The sequence below is a fragment of the Triticum urartu genome, chromosome 6 (assembly GCF_003073215.2).
Source record: "Triticum urartu cultivar G1812 chromosome 6, Tu2.1, whole genome shotgun sequence".
Classification (NCBI taxonomy): Eukaryota; Viridiplantae; Streptophyta; class Magnoliopsida; order Poales; family Poaceae; genus Triticum; species Triticum urartu.
In genome coordinates this window covers 137168361-137194685 of record NC_053027.1, presented here as the reverse complement: position 1 = coordinate 137194685, position 26325 = coordinate 137168361, and positions in this window count along the sequence as shown.

Sequence of the window (26325 nt, the reverse complement as noted above, 5' to 3'; positions counted from 1 at the left end):
AATCTATGGGTAGTATCGGGGGGTATGAACCATGGAAAAGTTGGAATACAGTAGATATTACACCAATATAAATAAAGAATGATCTCACAATGGTACCAAAAGTGGTGATTTATTTTCTTATAATAACGGAACTTATGAGATTTTCTGTTGAGTTTTGTGTTGTGAAGTTTTCAAGTTTTGGGTAAGGATTTGATGGACATAAATAAGGAGTGGCAAGAGCCTAAGCTTGGGAATGCCCAAGGCACCCCAAGGTAATATTCAAGGACAACCAAGAGCCTAAGCTTGGGGATGCCCTAGAAGGCATCCCCTCTTTCGTCTTCGTCTATCGGTAACTTTACTTGAGGCTATATTTTTATTCACCACATGATATGTGTTTTGCTTGGAGCGTCTTGTATGATTTGAGTATTTGCTTTTTAGTTTACCACAACCATCCTTGCTGTACACACCTTTTGAGAGGGACACGCATGAATCGTGATTTATTGGAATACTCTATGTGCTTCACTTATATCTTTTGAGCTAGGTAATTATGCCCTAGTGTTTCACTTATATCTTTTAGAGCACAGCGGTGGTTTTATTTTATAGAAATTGATGAACTCTCATGTTTCACTTATATTATTTTGAGAGTCTTTAAACCGTGTGGAATTTGCTTTGGTTACAAATTTAGTCCTAATATGATAGGCATCCAAGAGGGATATGATAATGTAACATCCCAATTTTCAATTTGGATGTTAATCATTAGGTCATCATATGCATCCATATTTTGAGCATTTTGAATTTGTTTTATTTGGACATTTTGATCCTAGAGACCATAAGAAACTCAAGGACCATGTGAGAGATTTGGATGTTTTTATAAAATTCCATTTTTGAATTTTAAAAAATTGGTAAATTGGATCAAAGTGATTTTTATTCGAAATTATTTTTTCCAATTATTTCAAAATAAGTAAAATAATGAGAGAATATAATATGACTTCTTCAAAACAGAGGAAATAATGGAAATTTAATTTTGAATAAAAATATATATTTCTTTAAGATTTTATTCGGTTAAATTAGGGGGAAATTTGCATTTTTTGAAAACTAAATTTTAGCCTAGAAAAATGTTCACGTGGTCCTAAATATTAGGAGAGGACCGTTGAAATTATTTAGGAATTTTACTTATTTTTTATTTTTGGATTTTTCCTTGCGGCAAAATTAGATTTTAAAAAAACGGACCGACTGGGCCGAAGCCTAGCCGGCCCAAGGCATCGCCACCGCCTTCCCGAGACGCGGGAGACCCGCTCCCGCATGCCGCTGGAGTCCGGCCGGACTCCGCCTCGGCCTCGCCCCTCACCCAAGCCGGCCTCGCCCCCAGCCCCCTTTAAATACCGTCACCGCCCCCCTCTCCTCACCGAGCCGCCCACGCCCGCACCACCCCGCTGCTGTCCCGCTCGCCGAAGCACCGCGCCGCCGCCGACGGTTTTTCCCTCCTCGAACCGGTAAACCCACAAAAACCCGCCCCGGTTTTTTGGTTTCGTGTATTAGATCGGGTTTTTAGGTTATGGTAACTAGCGAGCGTACACCCGATTAGTTTAGTTAACGAACAAATTCGTTCGTTAGCCTCTGTTAGCAAACGTTCGTTCGTTAGATTTTTCTTTTTAGTTTAATTTCCGGCCAGGGACCCATCCGCGAATAGTTTTCTTACAAATTAGTCCCTGATCTTCAAACCTTCACTATTTTTTGCTCGTTTATCCAAATCCAGTGAAACCAACGCAAAAATCTTCATCTTGTTCCCTGCTGTCCAGATAAACAACTTGAATATGATTTTGAAAATTTAAAATTTGGTTTCAAGCAGATTTGAATTCGAACTTTTTTGATCGTAGTTTCAGTTCCGTAACTCTGATTCGATTGATTCTTTTTGAAAATCGAAGCTCTTCACTTGAACTTTCTGTGTAGATCTTTTCTTTTGGTTTTACCTTTGCGTCTATGCTTGAGTGCTTATGTATGCTATTGTTTGTTCACGATAGAGTTTCCGGAGTGCGAGGCTTGTTACTATGAATCTCAGGGTTTTCCGATCGTCAGCAAGGCAAGTAACACTTTTATCATATCCCTTTATTACCCAGTTTTACGCATAAGTTTTAAACCCTCAAACACTACATGGGTTGGATTTTGTTAACTTGTGGGTATTGGGAAGTAGTTGATGAGGTAGGAACCTATTGTCTTATATACAAACCCTGGGTATTATTACGTTATGCTTGCACTACTTTGCTATGCTCTTAGACGTGGATTGGTTTGTGAGATTCATGAAAGATGTGAGAGTTATTTATATCTAAGGGAAACTTAAGGTGGCTACTTTAATACACATCTGGGTGGATTGATTGTGGGCACCTGGGGAATCTAGTGTTGTCCTAGGAGATCCCGGGGTACCCGTGTGATCATCCTATGGAATGTCGCCCAGGCTCAAAGGGATCATAAGATTATTCATGCTAGAAACTTCCGTGTGCATCCACAAGCCATTATGTGCTCTGACATAGTTGAGTAAGTTGTGGGAATCCTTTCCATAATGGGCTAGCAGATGTAGGGGAATTGTAGGTGTACCGGCCTATCTATCGGTTAAGGTGACCCCTTTGGAAAGACTGTGTCTCGGTCATCCGTTTCTCAAACATACGGAGGAGATCGAGTCTCGTGGGGAGAAGTGCGCAAACCTCTACAGAGTGTATAAACTAATCATGGTTAGCCGTGTCCCCGGTTATGGACATCTTGAGTATCTGGTACTTGAATTATTATGTTGATCTCATCACTCTACTTAATGAATTTTGTTGGGATATTAATGTTATTTTGGGATTGAGTTGGGGGTACCTTCTCAATAATTTCATCAAACTTTATAGTCAAATAAAAATATTCCTTTGTTGTTGGGAAAAATTAGCTTTATGCAAATGATAACCATAGAGCCTCCACCAGCCAAATATGCATGTAGTGATAGCCATTATTTTGTTTATTGCTCTAATGTGTTATCTTGCCAGCATATTCCATGTGCTGACCTACACGGCTGCAACGTATCATGTTGCAGAGTTTTCAGACGAAGAGTAAGGTGCAATAGGTCGTTGTCATGCACTCAGTTTTGCCGTGGAGTTGGACAGACTCATTTATCTTGGAAGCATCTGCAGTTATCTTATTTAGATGGCCTTCAGCCATATTATTGTAAAAAGTAATCTATTTGAGACACTCGTTATAATAAGTGTGTGATTGAACTCTGTAATAAATCCTCGAGTACTGTGTGTGTCAGCAATACCGATCCAGGGATGACACTTAAGCACAAAGACTACGATTCATTGGGATCGGGTCGCTACAAGATGGATGGGTAGTGAAATCTCTCTTTAGACCTCACTCTATTCCGTTCTCACCCCTCTAAACCTATCATATGCCTCCGAGACGTGACCCTGCATTCGCCTTCCCACCAGAGCTCACTCAGTTGATCCAAGAGCAGAATGCCTTGATGCAGTTGCTAGTCTAGAACCAAGGCAACAAAAACAACAACAACAACAACAACAACAACAACAAAAACAACAACAACAACAACAACAATAACAACAACAACAACAACAATAACAACAATCCACCGCCGCCACCTCCAGTGGACAACTTAGCCTGCTTTCTAAGGTTGAATCCGCCGATGTTCTCTAGTAGCACCGAGCCGATTGTTGCTGATGATTGGCTCCGCAAGATTGGAAGGGAGCTGACCACCGCAGATTGCACAAATTCTGAGAAGGTGCACTTTGCCGCACATCAACTGGATGGACCCACGGCCTCATGGTGGGAGAACTACACCGCCACTTTCCCCATAGCCAATGTTACTTGGGATCAATTTCAGCAAGCCTTTTGCACAGCACATGTCTCATCTGGAGCTATGAGCATGAAGAAGCATGAGTTTCGCAACTTACGCCAGGGAAACAGTACTGTGGCGCAGTACATAGATGTGTTCAACAAGTTAGCTCGCTACGCCCCAGATGATGTGGCCACAGATGCCGCGAAGCAGGAGAAGTTTATGGAGGGGCTGAATGACGAGCTGAGTATGCGGTTGATGGTAGCAACATTCACCAACTACCAGGAGCTGGTAGACATGGCTCTTATGATTGAAGGTAAGCAGCAGCAGATAGAGAACCGGAAACGGAAGTATGGATAGGGGAAGTACAATTCTGGAGCTCAGCAGAAGCCTCGTTTTACCCCAAACTCGGGAGGACATACCCATCATAACCATGGAGGCCATTCTCACAATGGAGGAAATTCACATAACCATAGTGGCCCTAAGAATGGAAATGGGAATGGAGGAAACAACAAACCTGTCAACACCCGCCAAGAAGGATCTGAGCCATGTTACCTGTTTCAAGTGCGGGATGACTGGACACTACGCCAATGATTGTTCTGAGTTAAAGAATGGTAACGGAAATGGAACTCTGGAAAGAAGCCCAACCCTTTCACCAGAGGGCAGGTGAACCACGTCAACGTGGAGGAAGTTGAAGAGCAGCCCGATGTAGTTATTGGTAAGTTTTTGATTAAGTCATTTACAGCTATTGTCCTTTTTGACACTGGGGCATCGCATTCATACATATTAAGGGGATTTGTGGATAAGTTTAATTTGCCCACCGTAGCCCTTAAGACACCTATGTTAGTAAGCTCACCTAGCAGAGGATGTTTTTAGTTGCCATTGACCATAGGTAGGCATGTTTTCCCCTCAGACCTATTAATTTTGGAGTCACAAGGATTGGATGTGATACTAGGCATGTATTGGCTATCGATGTACGGAGGAAATATCAATTGTGCTAGTAAGTCAATTCTCCTCACCACCCCAGAGGGTAAAAGGATCAAGTATGTGTCTAGGCATGCGCCAAGGAGGAATCAAGTGAATTCACTTTCGGGAGTTGTTTAGGAGGAAGTGCCAGTTGTGAAGGATTATCCCGACGTATTCGCGGAGGAACTACCAGGCATGCCACCAGATCGATATATAGAATTTTTGATAGAGTTGTTACCAGGCACCGGACCAATATCAAAGAGACCGTATCGGATGCTCGCAAATGATCTGGAGGAAATTAAGAAACATGTTAAGGAGTTATTGGAGAAAGGTTACATTCGACCAAGTTCATCACCGTGGGGAGTCCAGTGCTTTTAGTTGAGAAGAAGGATGGATCTTTGATAATGGCAGTGGATTACCGTGCACTGAATGAGGTGAAGATCAAAAACAAATACCCACTACCTATGATCAATGATTTGTTTGGCCAGCTGCAAGGAGCTAAAGTAGTCTCCAAGATCGATCTTCGATCAGGATACCACCAGCTGAAGACCCAAGAACAGGATATACCTAAGACAACTTTTACCACAAGGTATGGGTTTTATGAGTACACTGTCATGTCTTTTGGTTTGACTAACGCCACAGCCTACTTTATGAGTATAATGAATAAGGTGTTCATGGAGTTCTTGGATAAGTTTGTTGTGGTGTTCATTGATGATATATTGGTATACTCGAAGAATGAAGAAGAACACAAAGAACATTTGCGCTTAGTTCTTGAGAAGCTCCAGGAACATCAACTATATGCCAAGTTTAGCAAATGTGAATTTTGGTTGAAGGAAGTTGGATTTCTCGCACATGTTATATCTGGAGAAGGTATAGCAGTTGACCCTTCCAAGGTTCAGTCTGTCACTGAGTGGTTGGCACCCACCTCAGTTGGAGAGATACGCAGTTTTCATCAACTCGTAGGATATTACCGGAGATTCATTGAGAGTTTTTCCAAGATTGCGAAGCCCATGACGGAGTTATTGAAGAAGGACACCAAGTTCAAATGGACCGAAGAATGTGAGGCCAATTTTCAGGAGTTGAAGAAACGTTTAGTTACAGCCCCAGTGCTAATTCTTCTGCATATACGCAAGGATTTCCAAGTATATTGCGACGCTTCTCGCTAGGACTTGGAGGTGTACTTATGCAAGACAGTAGAGTTGTTTCATATGCCTCATGTCAGCTTCGACCTCATGAGTTGAATTATGCCACACATGATTTGGAGTTAGCAGCCGTAGTGCATGCGCTCAAGACCTGGAGACATTTTCTAATTGAAACCGTTGTGATGTATACATGGATCATAATAGTTTGAAGTACATCTTCACACAGAAGGAGTTGAATCTCAGGTAGAGGAGATGGTTGGGGCTCATAAAGGATTATGATATCAAGCTGCATTATCATCCAGGAAAGGCCAATGTTGTAGCAGACGCTTTGAGCCGCAAGAGTTATGTTAATACTCTCGTGACCGAAGGATTGCCGCAGGAGTTAGCCGAAGATCTCAGAGAACTTCGTTTGGAGATAGTTCCGAGAGGTTTTTTTGCAGCGTTGGAAGTTCAGTCTACGTTGTTGGTAAAGATTCGATAAGCCCAGAAGATTGATAAGGAGATTGTGGAGATAAAGGAAAAGATGAGTAAAGGAAAAGCCAAAGGTTTTCGTGAGGATGAGCACGAAACTTTATGGTTTGAGGGCTGTATTTATGTGCCCAATGACCCAAAAATTAGGAAGTTTATACTTCAGGAGGCTCATGACTCACCATACTCGATTCACCCCAGAAACACCAAGATGTATTTGAATTTGAAGGAACGTTTCTGGTGGACAGGAATGAAGAAGGATATTGCCGAGTATGTAGCCGTATGTGACGTATGTCAGAGAGTTAAGGCAGAACACTAGAAGCCAGCAGGATTACTTTAGCCTATGTCGATACCCGAATGGAAGTAGGATAAGCTTGGCATGGATTTCATCACCGGATTACCCAGGACACGATCAGGATATGACTCCATCTGGGTAGTAGTAGATCGTTTGACCATAGTGGCTCACTTTATCCCCGTGAAAACCACTTATATGAGCGTGAAGTTGGCCAAGATATATATGACCAGGATCGTATGTCTGCTCGGAGTTCCAAGGACCATCGTATCAGATAGAGGAACACAGTTTATATCGAATTTTTGGAATCAATTACACCAGACTTTGGGTACCAGGCTAGAGTTTAGTACAACGTTTCATCCGCAGACAGATGGACAGACCGAGAGAGTCAACCAAATTCTACAGGACATGTTGAGAGCTTGTGCGCTATATTATGGATCTAATTGGGATGATAATTTGCCTTATGTAGAGTTCCCATATAACAATAGTTACCAGGCTAGTTTGAACATGTCCCCTTTCGAAGCTTTGTATGGAAGGAGGTGCGGGACACCATTGATGTGGGATGAAGTTGGAGACCGTCAATTGTCCGGACCAGATTTAATCAAAGAGTCTGAGAGAAGGTTAAGTTGATTCGTGATAGACTGAAGGTAGCTCAGTCCAGGCAAAAGAGTTATGCTGACACTAAACGCAAGGAGGTAGCCTATGAAGTCGGAGACAGAGCATATCTCCGTGTATCACCACTTTGAGGAGTTAAACGATTTGGAGTCAAAGGAAAGTTAGCCCCAAGATTTGTATGACCATACCGAGTTTTGGAACGTATGGGAGAAGTGGCCTACAAGTTGGAGTTACCCGATGGATTTGTCAGGAGTTCATGATGTGTTTCACGTTTCCCAGTTGAAGAAGTGCCATGCAGAGATGGCTGATATTCCTCTGAGAGATACAGTGCCCCTGGAAGCAATTCAATTGGAGAGTGACCTAACCTACAAGGAGAAACCTGTCAAGATTCTTGAGTTTGCCAGCCGAGTTACACGCAGCAAGGTCATCAAGTTTTGCAAAGTTCAGTGGAGCCACCATACCGAGGAAGAAGCCACCTGGGAGCGAGAAGAAAACCTATGGAAATAACCTACGGAAATACCACCCACACCTACTTGCTAGCCAACCCGAATCTCGAGGGCGAGATTCATCTTAAGGGGGGTAGGTTTGTAACATCCCAATTTTCAATTTGGATGTTAATCATTAGGTCATCATATGCATCCATATTTTCAGCATTTTGAATTTGTTTTATTTGGACATTTTGACCCTAGAGACCTTAAGCAATTCAAGGACCATGTGAGAGAGTTGGAGGTTTTCATAAAATTCCATTTTTGAATTTTCAAAAATTGGTAAATTGGATGAAAGTGATTTTTATTCGAAATTATTTTTTTCCAATTATTTCAAAATAAATAAAATAATGAGAGAAGATAATATGACTTCTTCAAAACAGAGGAAATAATGGAAATTTAATTTTGAATAAAAATATATTTTTAGTTGAATTTTTATTTGAGATTTTATTCGGTTAAATTAGGGAAAAGCTGCATTTTTGAAAACCGCATTTTAGCCGAGAAAAATGTTCATGTGGTCCTAAATATAAGGGGAGGACCGTGAAAATTATTTTTGGAATTTTTGGATTTTTTCCTTGCGGCGAAATTATATTTTTTTAAAAATCGGACCGACTGGGCCGAAGCCCAGCCGGCCCGGGCCATCGCCGCCTTCCCTGCGCCCGAGTCACGCCCGAGCCGGACTCCGGCGGGAGACCGAGAGCCGCCCGCCGCTGCCGCTTGGCCATTGGCCAAGTCGGACCCCCCGGGGCCTTTAAATACGCCACCGCCCCCTCTCCTCAAGTCACCGCCCCGCCGCCCCAAGCCGCCACCGGCGCCTGCCGCCGCTCGCCGCAGCACCGCGCCGCCGCCGCCGGTTTTTCCCTCCCTGAACCGGTAAAACCATAAAGGCCCACCCCATTTATTTTCGGTTTCACGTATTAGATTGGTTTTTCTAGATTATGTTAAATAGCGAGCGTTCAGCTGATTAGTTTAGTTAACGAACGAATTCGTTCGTTAGCCTCTGTTAGCGAACGTTCACCCGATTAGTTTAGTTAACTAATGAATTCGTTTGGTAGCCTCTGTTAGTGAACGTTCGTTCGTTAAATTTTTATTTTTAGTTTAATTTTCGGCCCAAGGACCCATCTGCGAATAGTTTTCTTACAGATTAGTTCCTGATCTTCAAACCGTCACTACTTTTTGCTCGTTTATCCAAATCCAGTGAAACCAACGCAAAAATCTTCATCTTGTTCCCTGCTGTCCAGATAAACAACTTGAATATGATTTTGAAAATTTAAAATTTGGTTTCAAGCAGATTTGAATTCGAACTTTTTTGATCGTAGTTTCAGTTCCGTAACTCTGATTCGATTGATTCTTTTTGAAAATCGAAGCTCTTCACTTGAACTTTCTGTGTAGATCTTTTCTTTTGGTTTTACCTTTGCGTCTATGCTTGAGTGCTTATGTATGCTATTATTTATTCTTGATAGAGTATCCGGAGTGTGAGGCTTGCTACTATGAATCTCTAGGGTTTTCCAATCGTCAGCAAGGCAAGTAACACTTTGATCATATCCCTTTATCACCCAGTTTTATGCATTAGTTTTAAACCCTCAAACACTGCATGGGTAGGATTTTGTTAACATGTGGGTATTGGGAAGTATTTGATGAGGTAGGAACCTATTGTCTTATATACAAACCCTGGGTATTATTACGTCATGCTTGCACTACTTTGCTATGCTCGTAGACGTGGATTGGTTTGTGAGATTCATGAAAAATGTGAGAGTTATTTATATTTAAGCGAAACTTAAGGTGGCTACTTTAATATACATCTGGGTGGATTGGTTGTGGGCACCTGGGGAATTCAGTGTTGTCCTAGGAGATCCCGGGGTACCCGTGTGATCATCCTATGGAATGCCACCCAGGCTCAAAGGGATCATAAGATTATTCATGCTAGAAACTTCTGTGTGCAGCCACAAGCCATTATGGGATTTGGCATAGTTGAGTAAGTTGTGGGAATCCTTTCCATGATGGGCTAGAACATGTAGGGAAATTGTAGGTGTGCTGGCCTATCTATCGGTTAAGGTGACCCCTTCGGAAAGACTATGTCTCGGTCATCCGTTTCTCAAACATCATGCATTGCGAGAAATACAACGGATGAGATCGATTCTTGTGGGGAGAAGTGCGCAAACCTCTACAGAGTGTATAAACTAATCATGGTTAGCCATGTCCCCGGTTATGGACATCTTGAGTATCTGGTACTTGAATTATTATGTTGATCTCATCACTCTACTTAATGAATTTTGTTGGGATATTAATGTTATTTTGGGATTGAGTTGGGGGTACCTTCTCAATAATTTCATCAAACTTTGTAGTTAAATAAAATATATTCCTTTGTTGTAGGGCAAATTAGCTTTATGCAAATGATAACCGTAGAGCCTCCACCAGCCAAATATGCATGTAGTGATAGTTGTTATTTTGTTTATTGCTCTATGGTATTATCTTGCCAGCATATTCCATGTGCTGACCTACACGGCTGCAACGTATCATGTTGCAGAGTTTTCAGACAAAGAGTAAGGTGCGATAGGTCGTTGTCATGCACTTGGTTTTGCCGTGGAGTTGGATGGACTCATTTATCTTCGAAGCTTCCGCGGTTATCTTATTTAGATGGCCTTCAGCCATATTATTGTAAAAGTACTCTATTTGAGGCACTCGTTGTAATATGTGTGTGATTGAACTCTGCATTAAATCCTCAAGTACTGTGTGTCACCAATACCGATCCAGGGATGACACTTAAGCATAGAGACTACGGTCCATTGGGATCGGGTCGCTACCAATAAAAACTTTCATATAAAGTGCATCATAAGTTTGATTCCTTATAATTGTTTTGAGATATAAAGATGGTGATATTAGAGTCATGCTAGTGAGTAATTGTGAATTTGAAAAATACCTGTGTTAAAGTTTGTGAGTCCCGTAGCATGCTCGTATGGTGAACCGTTATGTAACGAAGTTGGAGCATGAGATATTTTTTGGTTGTATTCCTTATGAGTGGCGGTCGGGGACGATCAATGGTCTTTTCCTACCAATCTACCTCCCTAGGAGCATACGCGTAGTAATTTGTTTCGATGACTAATAGATTTTTGCAATAAGTATGTGAGTTCTTTATGACTAATGTTGAGTCCATGGATTATATGCACTCTCACACTTTCACCATTGCTAGCCTCTCTAGTGCCGCGCAACTTTCACCGGTGCCATAAACCCACCATATACCTTCCTCAAAACAGCCACCATACCTACCTATTATGGCATTTTCATAGCCATTCTGAGATATATTGCCATGCAACTTTCCACCGTTCCATTTGTTATGACACGCTTCATCATTGTCATATTGCTTTGCAAGAACATGTAGTTGACATCATATTTGTGGCAAAGCCACCTTTCATCTTTTTTTATACTTGTCGCTCTTGGTTCATTGCACATCCCGGTACACCGCTGGAGGCATTCATATAGAGTCATATTTTGTTCTAGTATCGAGTTGTAGTTCTCGAGTTGTAAGTAAATAAACGTGTGATGATCTTCATTATTAGAGCATTATCCCATGTGAGGAATAAAAAAAAGATAGAAAGGCCAAAAAAGAGAAGGCCCCAAAAAATGAGAGAAAATAGAGAAGGGGCAATGTTACTCTCCTTTTTTCCACACTTGTGTTTCAAAGTAGCACCATGATCTTCATGATAGAGAGTCTCCTATGTTATCACTTTCATATACTAGTGGAAAATTTTCATTATAGAACTTGTCTTGTATATTCCAACGGTGGGCTTCCTCATATTGCCCTAGGTCTTCATGAGCAAGCAAGTTGGATGCACACCCACTTAGTTTTCTTTTTGAGATTTCATAAACTTATAACTCTAGTGCATCCGTTGCATGGCAATCCCTACTCACTCACATTGATATCTATTGATGGGCATCTCCATAGTCCGTTCATACGCCTAGTTGATGTGAGACTATATCCCTCCTTTTGTCTTCTCCACAACCACCATATTCTATTCCACCTATAGTGCTATGTCCACGGCTCACACTCATGTATTGCGTGAAAGTTGAAAAAGTTTGAGGACATCAAAAGTATGAAAAAATTGCTTGGCTTGTCATTGGGGTTGTGCATGATTTGAATATTTTGTGTGCTGAAGATGGAGCATAGCTAGACTATATGATTTTGTAGGGATAAGCTTTCTTTGGCCATGTTATTTTGAGAAGACATAATTGCCTTGTTAGTATGCTTGAAGTATTATTGTTTTTATGTCAATATTAAACTTTTGTTTTGAATCTTATGGATCTGAACATTCATGCCACAATAAAGAAATATTACATGGATAAATTTGTTAGGTAGCATTCCACATCAAAAATTCTGTTTTTATCAATTACCTACTCGAGGACGCGCAGGAATTAAGCTTGGGGATGGTTGATACGTCTCCAACGTATCTATAATTTTTGATTGCTCCATGCTATTATATTATCTATTTTGGATGTTTTATATGCATTTATATGCTATTTTATATTATTTTTGGGACTAATCTATTAACCCAGAGCCTAGTGCCACTTCCTGTTTTTTCCTTGTTTTTGAGTTTCGCAGAAAAGGAATACCAAATGGAGTCCAAACAGAATAAAACCTTTGCGATGATTTTTCTTGGACCAGAAGACAACCAGGAGACTTGGAGATGAAGTCAGAGGAGCCGTGAGGCGGCCACAAGGACGGAGGGCGCGCCCCCACCCTTGTGGGCCCCTCGTGCACCTCTTGACCTAATTCTTTCGCCTATATATACCCATATATCCCCAAACCAACAGGGGAAGCCACGAAAACACTTTTCCACTACCGCAACCTTCTATGCCAGTGAAATCCCATCTAGGGGCCTTTTCTGGCGTCTTGCCGGAGGGGGATTCGATCACGGAGGGCTTCTACATCAACTCTATTGCCCTTCCGATGAAGCATGAGTAGTTTACCTCAGACCTATGGGTCCATGGCTAGTAGCTAGATGGCTTCTTCTCTCTCTTTGATTCTCAATACCATGTTCTCCTCAATGTTCTTGGAGATCTATCCGATGTAATACTCTTTTGCAGTGAGTTTGCCGAGATCCGATGAATTGTGGACTTATGATCAGCCTATCTATGAATATTATTTGAATCTCCTCTAAATTCTTTTATGCATGATTCGATATCTTTGTAATTCTCTTCAAACTATCGGTTTGGTTTGGCCAACTAGATTGGTTTTTCTTGCAATGGGAGAAGTGCTTAGCTTTGGGTTCAATCTTGCAGTGTCCTTTCCCAGTGACAGTAGGGGCAGCAAGGCACGTATTGTATTGTTGCCATCGAGGATAAAAAGATGGGGTTTTCATCATATTGCTTGAGTTAATTCCTCTACGCCATGTCATCTTACTTAATGCATTACTCCGTTCTTTATGAACTTAATACTCTAGATCCATGCTGGATAGCGGTCGATGTGTGGGGTAATATAATAGTAGTAGATGCAGAATCGTTTCGGTCTACTTGACACAGACTTGATGCCTATATTCATGATCATTGCCTTAGATATCGTCATAACTTTGCGCTTTTCTATCAATTGCTTGACAGTAATTTGTTCACCCACCGTATTATTTGCTATCTTGAGAGAAGCCTCTAGTGAAACCTATGGCCCCTGGGTCTATCTTCCATCATACAAGTTTACGATCTATAATTTTATTTTCCGATTTACTATTTTGCTACCTTTTACTTTCCGATCTAAAAACCAAAATACCAAAAATATTTACTTTATCGTTTATCTATCTCTATCAGATCTCACTTTTGCAAGTAACCGTGAAGGAATTGACAACCCCTTTATCGCGTTCAGTGCAAGTTGTTTGTTTGTTTCTGCAGGTATTCGATGACTTGTGTGTTGTCTCCTACTGGATTGATACCTTGGTTGTCAAACTAAGGGAAACACTTATCTCTACTTTGCTACATCACCCTTTCCTCTTCAAGGGAAAAACCAATGCAAGCTCAAGAAGTAGCAACGACCAGGAGTAGTTAGGAGGCCCCAGGTAGGAGGCCTTTGTCTTTTCGATTAGATGTCGTTGTTCGCTGGCCTTCTTAAGGTAGACTTGTTTATGTTATGTCTATACTCAAATATTATTGCTTCCGCTGACTTATGTATTCGAGCCTTCGAGGCCCTGGCTTGTAATATGAAGCTTTTTGTTTGAATTTGTGTCTAGAGTTGTGTTGTGATATCTTCTCGTGAGTCTAATCATGATCATGCACATTTGCGTGTATGATTAGTGCATGATTAGGTCGGAGGCGTCACAGTTAGGAAGAAGGTTTTCCCTTTATCTTTGGAGGGAAAGGCATTGACATGGTATAGGCTATGTGATGATATTGGAACGTGGGATTGGGCCGATTGAAATTGGAATTTCATCAGAAGTTTTATCCTATGCATCTTGTTCATTATGATCAGAATTATATATGTAATTTTTGGCCTCGTGAAGGAGAAAGTATGGCTCAAGCTTGGGGAGGCTTAAGTACATGATGTACATATGCCCAATCATGAGCTCTCAAGAGAGATTATCATAAATAATTTTTATGCTTGGATTTCTCATAATGACCAAACCATGCTTGATTCTTCTTCTACTGATTCCTTTATGAAGAAAACTATTGAATTCAGATGGGATCTTCTGGAAAAAATTAAATGCAACTCTGAAGATTGGGAACTTGACAAAGGTAAAGAGTCAGGTATAAAACTTGAGTACAATTGTGTTAAATCCTTTATGGACACTGATGATTTTCATAAGTCTAGCACTAAATATGGACTTGACTCTGAGATAGTAGCCTCCTTTTGTGAATCATTTTCTACTCATGTTGATCTCCGTAAGGAGAAGTGTTTTAAATATTACCCCCCTATTTAAGAAAAGATTGAGGAACCCATTATAATTAAAGATGAAACTATCATTGACAATGCTGATCCACTTGTGCCTACTGTTTATATTGAGAAACCTCCTTTTTCCTGTTAGGATTAAGGAACATGCTAAAGTTTCAACTATGGTTAACAAAAGTAATATTAGAGCACCTAGATCCTCTGAACAAATTAAAGTTAAACCTAATGTCGCTATGGTTAAAGAACTCTTGGTCGATAATATTGATGGGCATGCTATTTACTTCTGTGATGAAGCTACTAGAATTGCTAAGCCTGATACTAGAGATATGAATAAGCCTGTTGTTGGCATGCCTGTTGTTTCTGTTAAAATAGGAGATCATTGTTACCATGGTTCATGTGATTTGGGTGCTAGTGTGAGTGCTATTACTTTTACCTTATATCAAGAGATAATGAATGATATTGCACCGTGCTACTTGTGAGCTGCGTTGGGATTTTCTCGAAGAGGACAGGATGCTACAGTACAGTAGAGATAAATATTTCCCACAGTTAAGAATCAAGGTTATTAATCTAGTAGGGGAACCACGCCACACCTCGTTAGCAGCACCTATACACAAAATAAAAAATACTTGCACCCAACGCGAACAAGGGGTTGTCAATCCCTCGACGGTTAATTGCAAGGATTAAATCCCATAGTGATAGATAGATAGATAGATAGCACTAATACGTCTCCAACGTATCTATAATTTTTTATTGTTCCATGCTATTATATTATCCATCTTGGATGTTTTATATGCATTATTATGCTATTTTATATCATTTTGGGACTAACCAATTAACCTAGTGCCCAGTGCCAGTTGCTGTTTTTTCCTTGTTCTTGTCTTTTTATAGAAAATCAATACCAAACATAGTCCAAACGGAATGAAACTTTTTGACAAATTTTCTTGGACAAGAAGACACCCACGAAGCTTTTGGAGGAGACCAAAAGAGGCACCGTTGAGCCACAAGCTCACTAGGCGTGCCTTGGGGGGGCTATGAGCTTGTGGGCCCCCCCGGGACTCTGCCAACCCTAATCTCAGCTCTATAAATACCCAAATATTCCTCATATACTAGGGGGCACACCAAAAATACTTTTCTGCCACCGCAAGTTTCTGTCCTCATGAGATCCCATCTTGGGTCCTTTTCCGGTACTCTACCGGAGGGGGATTCGACCACGGAGGGACTGTACATCAACCTTGCTCCCCTTCCGATGATGTGTGAGTAGTTTACCATAGACCTATGGGTCCATAGCTAGTAGCTAGATGGATTCTCCTATATGTTTGATCTTCAATACAATGTTCTCCTCGATGTTCTTGGAGATCTATTCGATGTAATCTTCTTTTTGCACTGTGTATGTTGATATCCGATGAATTGTGAGTTTATGATCAAATTATCTATGAATATTATTTGAGTCTTCTCTGAACTCTTTTATGCATGATTAAGATAGCTTTGTATTTCACTCTGATCTATAGAGTTGGTTTGGCCAACTAGATTGATTTTTCTTGCAATGGGAGAGGTGCTTTGTGATGGGCTCCATCTTGCGGTGTCCTCACCCAGTGACAGAAGCGGTAGCGAGGCATGTATTTGTATCGTTGCCATTAAGGATAAAAAGATGGGTTTTTTTACCATATTGATTGGATCAATCCCTCTACAACATGTCATCTTGCTTAAGGCATTACTCCGTTCTTGTTAACTTAATACACTAGATGCATGCTCGATAGTGGTCGATGTGTGGAGTAATAGTAGTAGATGCGGGCAGGAGTCGGTCTACTTGTCTCCGGCGTGGTGGCTATATTCATGATCATTGCCTTAGATATCGTCATGATTATTCTCTTTCCTATCAATTGCTCAACAGTAAATTTTTTCACCACTGTATGCATTCTTTCAAGTGAGAAGCCTCTAGTGAAAACTATGCCCCCCGGGTCTATTCTTATCATATTATTTTCAGATCTATAAAACCAAAACCCCAAAAATACCTTGCTTCAATTTATTTACCTTTACTTCATTTTGCACTTTTATTTATCTTTTATACCTATCTCTATCAGATCTCATCCTTGCATGTAACCGTGAAGGGATTGACAACCCCTTTATCGCGTTGGGTGCAAGTATTTGTTTGTTTGTGCAGGTGCTATCATTAGAGACTTGTGTGTTCCTCCTACTGGATTGATACCTTGGTTCTTAACTGAGGGAAATACTTATCTCTCCTTTGCTGCATCGCCCTTTCCTCTTCAAGGGAAAAACCAATGCAAGCTCAAGAAGTAGCAGGAAGAATTGTTGGCGCTCTTGCCGGGGAGGTTTCGCATCAAGCCTACCAAGTACCTATCATAAGCTTTCATCTCTTGCATTTACATTATTTGCCATTTGCCTCTCATTTTCCTCTCCACCACTTCTAAAACATTTTCAGAAAAACATAAAAATATTTGCCTTCTTTCCATTTGCCTTTTTGTTTGCCTTTATGTCTTACTTGGTTTATTTGCCTGTTCGCTTGGTATAATTGCGTGTTTATTGAAATCAAAAACAAAAAGTTTATGGATCCTCATCAACTTGCTAATATTTTGAAAAGATCCAACTATGATGAACCAATTGCTAGTGAGTTGAGTCGACTAGATTATCTTTATGAAGTTTTGCATGAAATTCGTGAATCTGAAAATTGTGATGAAGTGCTAAAAGAGGAAATTTATGAAGTGATTCACGATAGCTCGTTGAATGAAAAGCATGATTCCAATGCTATAACTATAAATCCTATTGACGTCAATTGTGCTAATAATATGCGAAACCCCAATCTTGGGGATGCTAATTTGGATATGTCCACTACTTATTGCAATGATCATGATTGGGGTGATTCTTCTTATGATCTTGAAAATTTATTTAAGCCTCATGATGAATATGTTAGTGAATGTTTGCAATAATATTGAAAGTGGGTTCAGAAGAGTGTAAACTCTAGGTAAAAATAATCCTACATATTTGGAGAGTGTTCAATCTTATGAAATTTTTGATAAAAGTGGGTTTGAAGAGGTCATGACTTTAGTTGATGTTAATCCCACTATCTTGGAAGATTATAAAACTTTTATGCATGTGGATCATGAAGAATTCTTTTTATATGATAGCTATATTATTTAATTTGATTATGATCCTACATGTAATTATTATGAGAGAGGGAAATATGGTTGTAGAAATTTTCATGTTACTAAATTACCTCTCGTTATATCGAGATTGCTATTATTTCTTTTTTCTTCCTTGCATATGCTAGTTTTTGCTTGTCTTGATAAATATTTTTCCTATGAAATGCCTATGCATCAGAAGTATGTTAGACTTAATTTTTTTTCACATGCTATATGGTGCTCTCTTTGTGTTTCAATTTTTGTCTTTCATGTGAGAATCATTAAAAAAATCAACGCCTAGCTAAAAGGCTTTAAAGAAAAGCGCTTGTTGGGAGACAACCCAATATTTTTAATTTTTTGTTTTAATGTGGTTACACAATTATACTTCTGTTATGATAGTCTTTTAGTGTTTTAATTAGTGTTCATGCCAAGTAAGACCTTTGGGATGATTTGGGTGATAGTTCATTTGATTCTGTGAAAAGACAGAAACTTTTGCACTGAGTGCTGGAATTTTGTAAATTCACAGAAACGTGTTTTTGACATGAATTTTTAACAAACGATTGATATACAAATTGCTTACATTTTCTTAGTATTTCAGAATCTTTGGAGTTACAGAAGTTTGGACAAAGTCTAGATTACTATAGACTGTTCTGTTTTTGACAAATTCTGTTTTCATTGTGTTGTTTGCTTATTCTGATGAATCTATGGGTAGTATCCGGGGGTATGAACCATGAAGAAGTTAGAATACAGTAGATATAACACCAATATAAAATTGGAATGAGTTTACAACAGTACCTAAAAGTGGTTATTTGCTTTGTTTCACTAACGGATCTCACGAGTTTTCTGTTGAGTTTTGTGTTGTGAAGTTTTCAAGTTTGGTGAAGTTTCGATGGACCATGGAATAATGAGTGGCAAGATCCTAAGCTTGGGGATACCCAAGGCACCCCAAGAGGTAATAGTAAAGGAAAACCAAGCATCTAAGCTTGGGGATGCCCCGGATGACATCCCCTCTTTTGTCTATGATCCATCGGTAAATTACTTGAGGCTATATTTTTATTCACCACATGATATGTGTTTTGCTTGGGGCGTCTTGTATTATATGAGTCTTTGCTTTTTAGTTTGCCACAATCATCCTTTCTGTACACACCTTTTGAGAGGGACACACAATAATTGTGAATTTATTTAAATACTCTATGTGCTTCACCTATATCTTTTGAGCTAGGTAGTTGCTCTAGTACTTGACTTATATCTTTTTAGATGATGGCGATGGTTTTATTTTGTAGAAATTGATGAACTCTCATGCTTAAATTATATTATTTTGAGAGTCTTAAATAGTATGGCAATTTTCTTAGGTTATGAATTTTGTCCTAATATGATGGGTATTCAAGAGGGATATAATAAAAACTTTCATGAAGATCATTGAATATATGAGAAGTTTGATTCCTTGCATATTTTTCGAGATATAAAGATGGTGATATTAGAGTCATGCTAGTGAGTAATTGTGGATTAGTAAGAATATTTGTTAAGGTTTGTGATTCCCGAGGCATGCACGTATGGTCTCTAGTTATGTGATGAATATGGATCATGATTTATTTTTGATTGTCTTCCTTATGAGTGGCGGTCGGGGATGAGCGATGGTTATTTTCCTACCAATCTATCCCCCTAGAGAATGCATATTAGTACTTTGCTTCGATGGCTAATAAATTTTTGCAATAAGTATGTGAGTTCTTTATGACTAATGTTGAGTCCATGGATTATACACACTCTCACCCTTCCACCATTGCTAGCCTCTCTAGTACCGCGCAACTTTTGCCGGTGCATTAAACCCACCATATACCCTTCCTCAAAACAGCCACCATACCTACCTATTATGGCATTTCCTTAGCCATTCCGAGATATATTTCCATGCAACTTCCACCGTACCATTTTATTATGACACACACCATCATTGTCATATTGTTCTCATATGCATGAGGCATTCATATAGTCATATCTTTGTTTTAGTATCGAGTTGTAATTCTTGAGTTGTAAGTAAATAAAAGTGTGACAATCATCATTATTAGAGCATTGTCCCATGCGAGGAAAGGATGATGGAAGCTAAGATTCCCCCACAAGTTGGGATGAGACTCCGGACTTAAATAAATAAAAAGGCCAAAGAGCCCAAAATGAGAAAAATGAAAGAAAAAATGAGAGAAAAAGAGAGAAGGGACAATGTTACTATCCTTTTCCACACTTGTGCTTCAAATTAGCACCATGTTCTTCATAATAGAGAGTCTCCTATTGTGTCACTTTCATATACTAGTGGGAAATTTTCATTATAAAACTTGGCTTGTATATTCCAATGATGAGCTTTGATACATCCATTTTTCATCATGTTTTCCTACTGATATGTATGATGTTTTTATCCATAATAATGCTTTTCGGAGTAATTCTAATGCCTTTCCTCTCATAATATGCAAGGTGTACAAAAAGAGGGAGAATTTCGGCAGCTGGAAATCTGGACTTGGAAAAGCTACGTCAGGCTACCTATTCTGCACAACTCCAAACAAGCTGAAACTTCACAAAGAATTTTTATGGAATATGTGAAGAATATTGGAGCAAATAAGTACCAGAGGGGGCCCACTAGGTTGGCACAATCCACCTGGGCGCGCCAGGGAGCCCAGGCGCGCCCTGGTGGGTTGTGCTCACCCAGGCCCACCTCCGGTGCCCATCTTCTGGTATATAAGTCATTTTGACCTAGAAAAAAATAAGTAGAGTACTTTCATGACGGAGCGTCATTGCCTCGAGGCGAAACATGGGCAGGATCACTTTAGCCCTCCGGCGGAGCGATTTCGTCGGGGGAACTTCCCTCCCGGAGGGGGAAATCATCGTCATCATCATCACCAACAACTCTCCCATCTTGGGGAGGAAATCTCCATCAACATCTTCAACAACACCATCTCATCTCAAACCCTAGTTCATCTATTGTGTTCAATCTTGTTACCGGAACTATAGATTGGTGCTTGTGGGTGACTAGTAGTGTTGATTACATCTTGTAGTTGATTACTATATGGTTTATTTGGTGGAATATTATATGTTCAGATCCAATATGCTATTTAATATCCCTCTAGTCATGAGCATGATTATCATTTGTGAGTAGTTACTTTTGTTCTTGAGGTCACAGGAGAAATCATGTTGCAAGTAATCATGTGAACTTGATATGTGTTCGATATTTTGATAGTATGTATGTTGTGATTCCCCTAGTGGTGTCATGTGAACGTCGACTACATGACACTTCACCATATTTGGGCCTAAGGGAATGCATTGTGGAGTAGCAATTAGATGATGTGTTGCGAGAGTGACAGAAGCTTAAACCCAGTTTATGCGTTGTTCTGTAAGGGACCGATTGGATCCAAAAGTTTAATGCTATACTTAGAATTTATTCTTAATACTTTTCTCATAGTTGTGGATGCTTGCGGGAGGGTTAATCATAAGTAGGACGTTTGTTCAAGTAAGAACAACACCTAAGCACCGGTCCACCCACATATCAAATTATCAAAGTAGCGAACATGAATCAAGCCAACATGCTGAAAGTGACTAGATGAAAATCATGTGTACCCTCAAGAACGCTTTGCTTATCATATGAAACCGTTTTGGCCTGTCCTTTGCCTCAAAAGGATTGGGTTACCTTGCTGCACTTTTGCTAATATTATAGTTACCTGCTCGTTACAAATTATCTTGCTATCAAACTACTCTGTTACTTACAATTTCAACACTTGCCGACATTACCTTGCTGAAAACCACTTGTCATTTCCTTCTGCTCCTCATTGGGTTAGAAACTCTACTTATCGAAAAGAGCTACAATTGATCCCCTATACTTGTGGGTCATCAAGCTTCCTCAAATTACCCTAGGTCTTCGTGAGCAAGCGAGTTGGAAGCACACGCACTTAGTTTTCTTTTGAGCTTTCATACACTTATAGCTCTAGTGCATCCGTTGCATGGCAATCCATACTCGCTAACATTGATTTCTATTGATGGGCATCTCCATATCCCATTAATTTGCCTAGTTGATGTCAGACTTTCTCCTTTTTTGTCTTCTCCTCACAACCTCCACCATCATATTATATTCCACCTATAGTGCTATATATATCCATGGCTCAAGCTCATGTATTGCATGAGAGTTGAAAAAGCTTAAGAACGTTAAAAGTATGAAACGATTTCTTGGCTTGTCATCGGGGTTGTGCATGATAAATACTTTGTGTGATGAAGATAGAGCATGACAAGATTATATGATTTTGTCGGGACAACTTTTTTAGCCATGATATTTTGAGAAGACTTGATTGCTTTATTAGTATGATTGAACTATTATTGTTTTTATGTCAATACTAAAATTTTGTTTTGAATCTCATGGATATGAATATTCATGCCAAATTAAGAAAGATTACATTGATAAATATGTTAGGTAGCATTTCACATAAAAATTCTGTTTTTATCATTTACCTACTCAAGGACGAGCAGGAATTAAGCTTGGGGATGCTTGATATGTATCCAACGTATCTATAATTTTTTATTGTTCCATGCTATTATATTATCCATCTTGGATGCTTTATATGCATTATTATGCTATTTTATATCATTTTTAGGACTAACATATTAACCTAGTGCCTAGTGTCAGTTGCTGTTTTTCCTTGTTTTTGTCTTTTACAGAAAATCAATACCAAATGGAGTCCAAACGGAATGAAACTTTTTGACAATTTTTCTTGGACAAGAAGACACCCAAGAAGCTTTGGGAAGAGGCCAAAAGAGCCACGGGTGAACCATAATCTCACCAAGCTCGCCCTAGGGGGCTCTCTATGAGCTTGTGGGCCCCCCAGGACTCCTCCAACCCTAAGCACAGCTCTATAAATACCCAAATATTTCCTGTATACTAGGGGGTGCACCAAAAATACTTTTCTAGCACCGCAAGTTTCTGTCCTCATGAGATCCCATCTTGGGGCCTTTTCCAGTACTCTGTCGGAGGGGGATTCAATCACGAAGGTTCTCTACATCAACCTTGCCGCCCTTCCAATGACGTGTGAGTGGTTTACCACAGACCTACGGGTCCATAGCTAGTATCTAGATGGATTCTCCTCTATCTTTGATCGTCAGTACAATGTTCTCCTCGATGTTCTTGGAGATCTACTCGATGTAATCTTCTTTTCTGGTGTGTATGTTGAGATCCGATGAATTGTGAGTTTATGATCAGATTATCTATGAATATTTTTTGAGTCTTCTTTTGAACTCTTTTATGCATGATTAAGATAGCTTTGTATTTCTCTCTGATCTATTGATTTGGTTTGGCCAACTAGATTGATTTTTCTTGCAATGGGAGAGGTGCTTTGGGATGGGCGCAATCTTCCAGTGTCCTCATCCAGTGAAAGAAGGGGTAGCGAGGCACGTATTTGTATTGTTGCCTTTAAGGATAAAAAGATGGAGTTTTTACCATATTGATTGGATCTATCCCTCTACATCATGTCATCTTGCTTAAGGCGTTACTTCATTCTTGTGAACTTAAAACACTAGATGCATGCTCGATAGTGGTCGATGTGTGGAGTAATAGTAGTAGATGCAGACAAGAGTCAGTCTACTTGTCATGGATGTGATGCCTATATTTATGATCATTGCCCTAGATATTTTCATGATTATTCGTTTTTCTATCAATTGCTCAACAGTAAAAAAATTCACCCACCGTATGCGTTCTTTCAAGAGAGAAGCCTCTAGTGAAAACTATGGCCCTCGGGTCTATTCTTATCATATTATTTTCAGATCTATAAAACCAAAAACCCAAAAATACCTTGCTGCAATTTATTTACCATTACTTTATTTTTCACTTTTATTTATCTTTTATACCTATCTCTATTATATCTTATCCTTGCAAGTAACCGTGAAGGGATTGAAAACCCCTTTATCGGGTTGGGTGCAAGTATTTGTTTGTTTGTGTAGGTGCTATCATTAGAAACTTGTGTGTTCTTCCTACTGGATTGATACCTTGGTTCTTAACAAAGGGAAATACTTATCTCTACTTTGTGGCATCACCCTTTCCTCTTCAAGGGAAAACCAACACAAGCTCAAGAAGTAGCAAGCACAAAAATACAAAATAAAATATAGTAAATAAAAATTGCAGTAAGGTATTTTAGGATTTTAATATAGGATAAAACTATACCCGGCGCGATAGTTTTCACTAGAGCCTTCTCTCTTGAAAATAACATATGGTGGGTAAACAAATTACTGTTGGGCAATTGATAGAAAAGTGAATAATCATGACGATATCCAAGGCAATGATCATGTATATAGGCATCACGTCCGAGACAAGTAAATCGACTCCTGCATGCATTTACTACTATTACTCCACACATCGACCGCTATCCAACATGCATCTAGAGTATTAATTTCATAAAGAACGGAGTAACACCTTAAGCAAGATGACATGATGCAGACAAAGTAAACTCACACATGAATAACCCCATCTTTTTATCCTTAATGGAAATGATACAAATATGTGCCATGTCCCTTTCTATCATTGGGATTGAGCAACGCAAGATTGAACCCATCAGAAAGCACCTCTCCCATTGCAAGAAAAATCAATCTAGTTGGCCAAACCAAATCAATAGATCGGAGAGAAATACAAAGCCATAATAATGATGCATAAAAGAGTTCAGAGAAGACTCAAATAATATTCATACATAATCTAATAACAAAATCAAATTCATTATATCCCAAGAAACATACCACAAAAAAGATTACATCGAATAGAACTCCAAGAAACATTGTATTGAAGATCAAAGAGAGAGAAGAAGCCATCTAGCTACTAGCTCTGGACCCGTAGGTCTGTGGTAAACTACTCACACATCATCAGAAGGGCAGCAAAGTTGATGTAGAGCCCCTCCATGATTGATTCCCCCTTCGGCGGAATACCGGAGAAGGCCTCCAGATGGGATCTCGTGGAACAGAAATTTGCGACAGCGGAAAAACTATTTCGGGTGGCTCTCTTATGTCAGAGGAATATGTGAGTATTTATAGAGGTGAAATTAGGTCAAGAGGTGCCACGAGGGGCCCACAAGCATGGGGGCGCCCCTAGGGTGCGCCTCCCTAGCTTGTCGCTCCCTCGTGGCTCGTCGGGTCTTCTCCCGAACCTTCTGGGGTCTCTTCTGGTCCAGAAAAAAATAATCCAAAGTTTCTTCTTTGTTTGGACTCTATTTGATATTGATTTCCTGAAAAGCTAAAAACAAGGAAAAAAGAAGAATTGACACTGGGCACTAAGTTAATAGGTTAGTCGCAAAAATGATATATAATTGCATAAAGTTGCATATCAAACATCCAAGATTGATACTATAATAGCATGGAATAATAAAAAATTATAGATACGTTGGAGATGTATCACACCTATTGTGATAGAAGACATTGATGTTACAATTAAACTTGCGAATAGAGATACTATTTCACCGCTTGGGACTGTTAGAGATGTTGAAGTATTGTGTGGAAAGATAAAATACCCTAAGGATTTTCTAGTTCTTGGTTCCCCACAAGATGATTTTTGTCCCATTATTTTTGGTAGACCTTTCTTGAATACAGTTAATGCTAAGATTGTTTGCAATAAAGAAACTATCAGTGTCAACTTTGGTGATGTATCTCATGAGTTTAATTTCTCTAAATTCCGTAGACGACCTCATGATAAATATTTGCCTAGTAAGGATGAAATTATTGGTCTTGCTTCCATCGTCGTACCTCCTACTGATCCGTTAGAACAATATTTGCTAGACCATGAGAATGATATGCATATGGATGAAAGAAATGAAATAGATAAGATATTCTTTCATCAAGCACCTTTCCTTAAACATAATTTGCCTATTGAAATTGTTAGATATTATCCTCCACCTATGGGTGATCGTATGTTTGAACTTAAGCAATTACCTGCCACGTTGAAATATGCTTATCTTGATGAAAAGAAGATATATCATGTTATTATCAATGCTAACCTTTCAGAGCATGAAGAAAAGAGATTGCTTAAAACTCTGAGGAAGCACCATGCTACTATTGGATATACTCTTGATGATATTAAGGGCATTAGCTCCACTCTATGATAGCACAAAACCAATATGGAGCCTAAAGCTAAGCCAGTTGTTGCATCAACGACGGTTGAATCCTAAGATGAAGGATGTGGTAAGAACTGAAATATTAAAGCTTCTTGAAGCAGGTATAATTTATCCCATAGCTGATAGTAGATTGGTAAGTCTTGTTCATTGTGTTCGTAAGAAAGGAGGTATAACTATTGTACCTAATGATAAAAATGAACTCATCCCATAAAGAATTGTAACTGGTTACAGGATGGTAATTGATTTCAGGAAATTAAACAAAGCTGCAAGAAAAGATCATTACCCCTTCCTTTTATTGATCAAATGTTAGAAAGATTGTCTAAGCATAAACACTTTTGTTTCCTTGCTGGATATTCTGGTTTTTTTCTCAAATATTGTGTCAAAAGAAGATCAAGACAAAACTACTCTTACTTGCCCTTTTGGAACTAATGCTTATATATGCATGCCT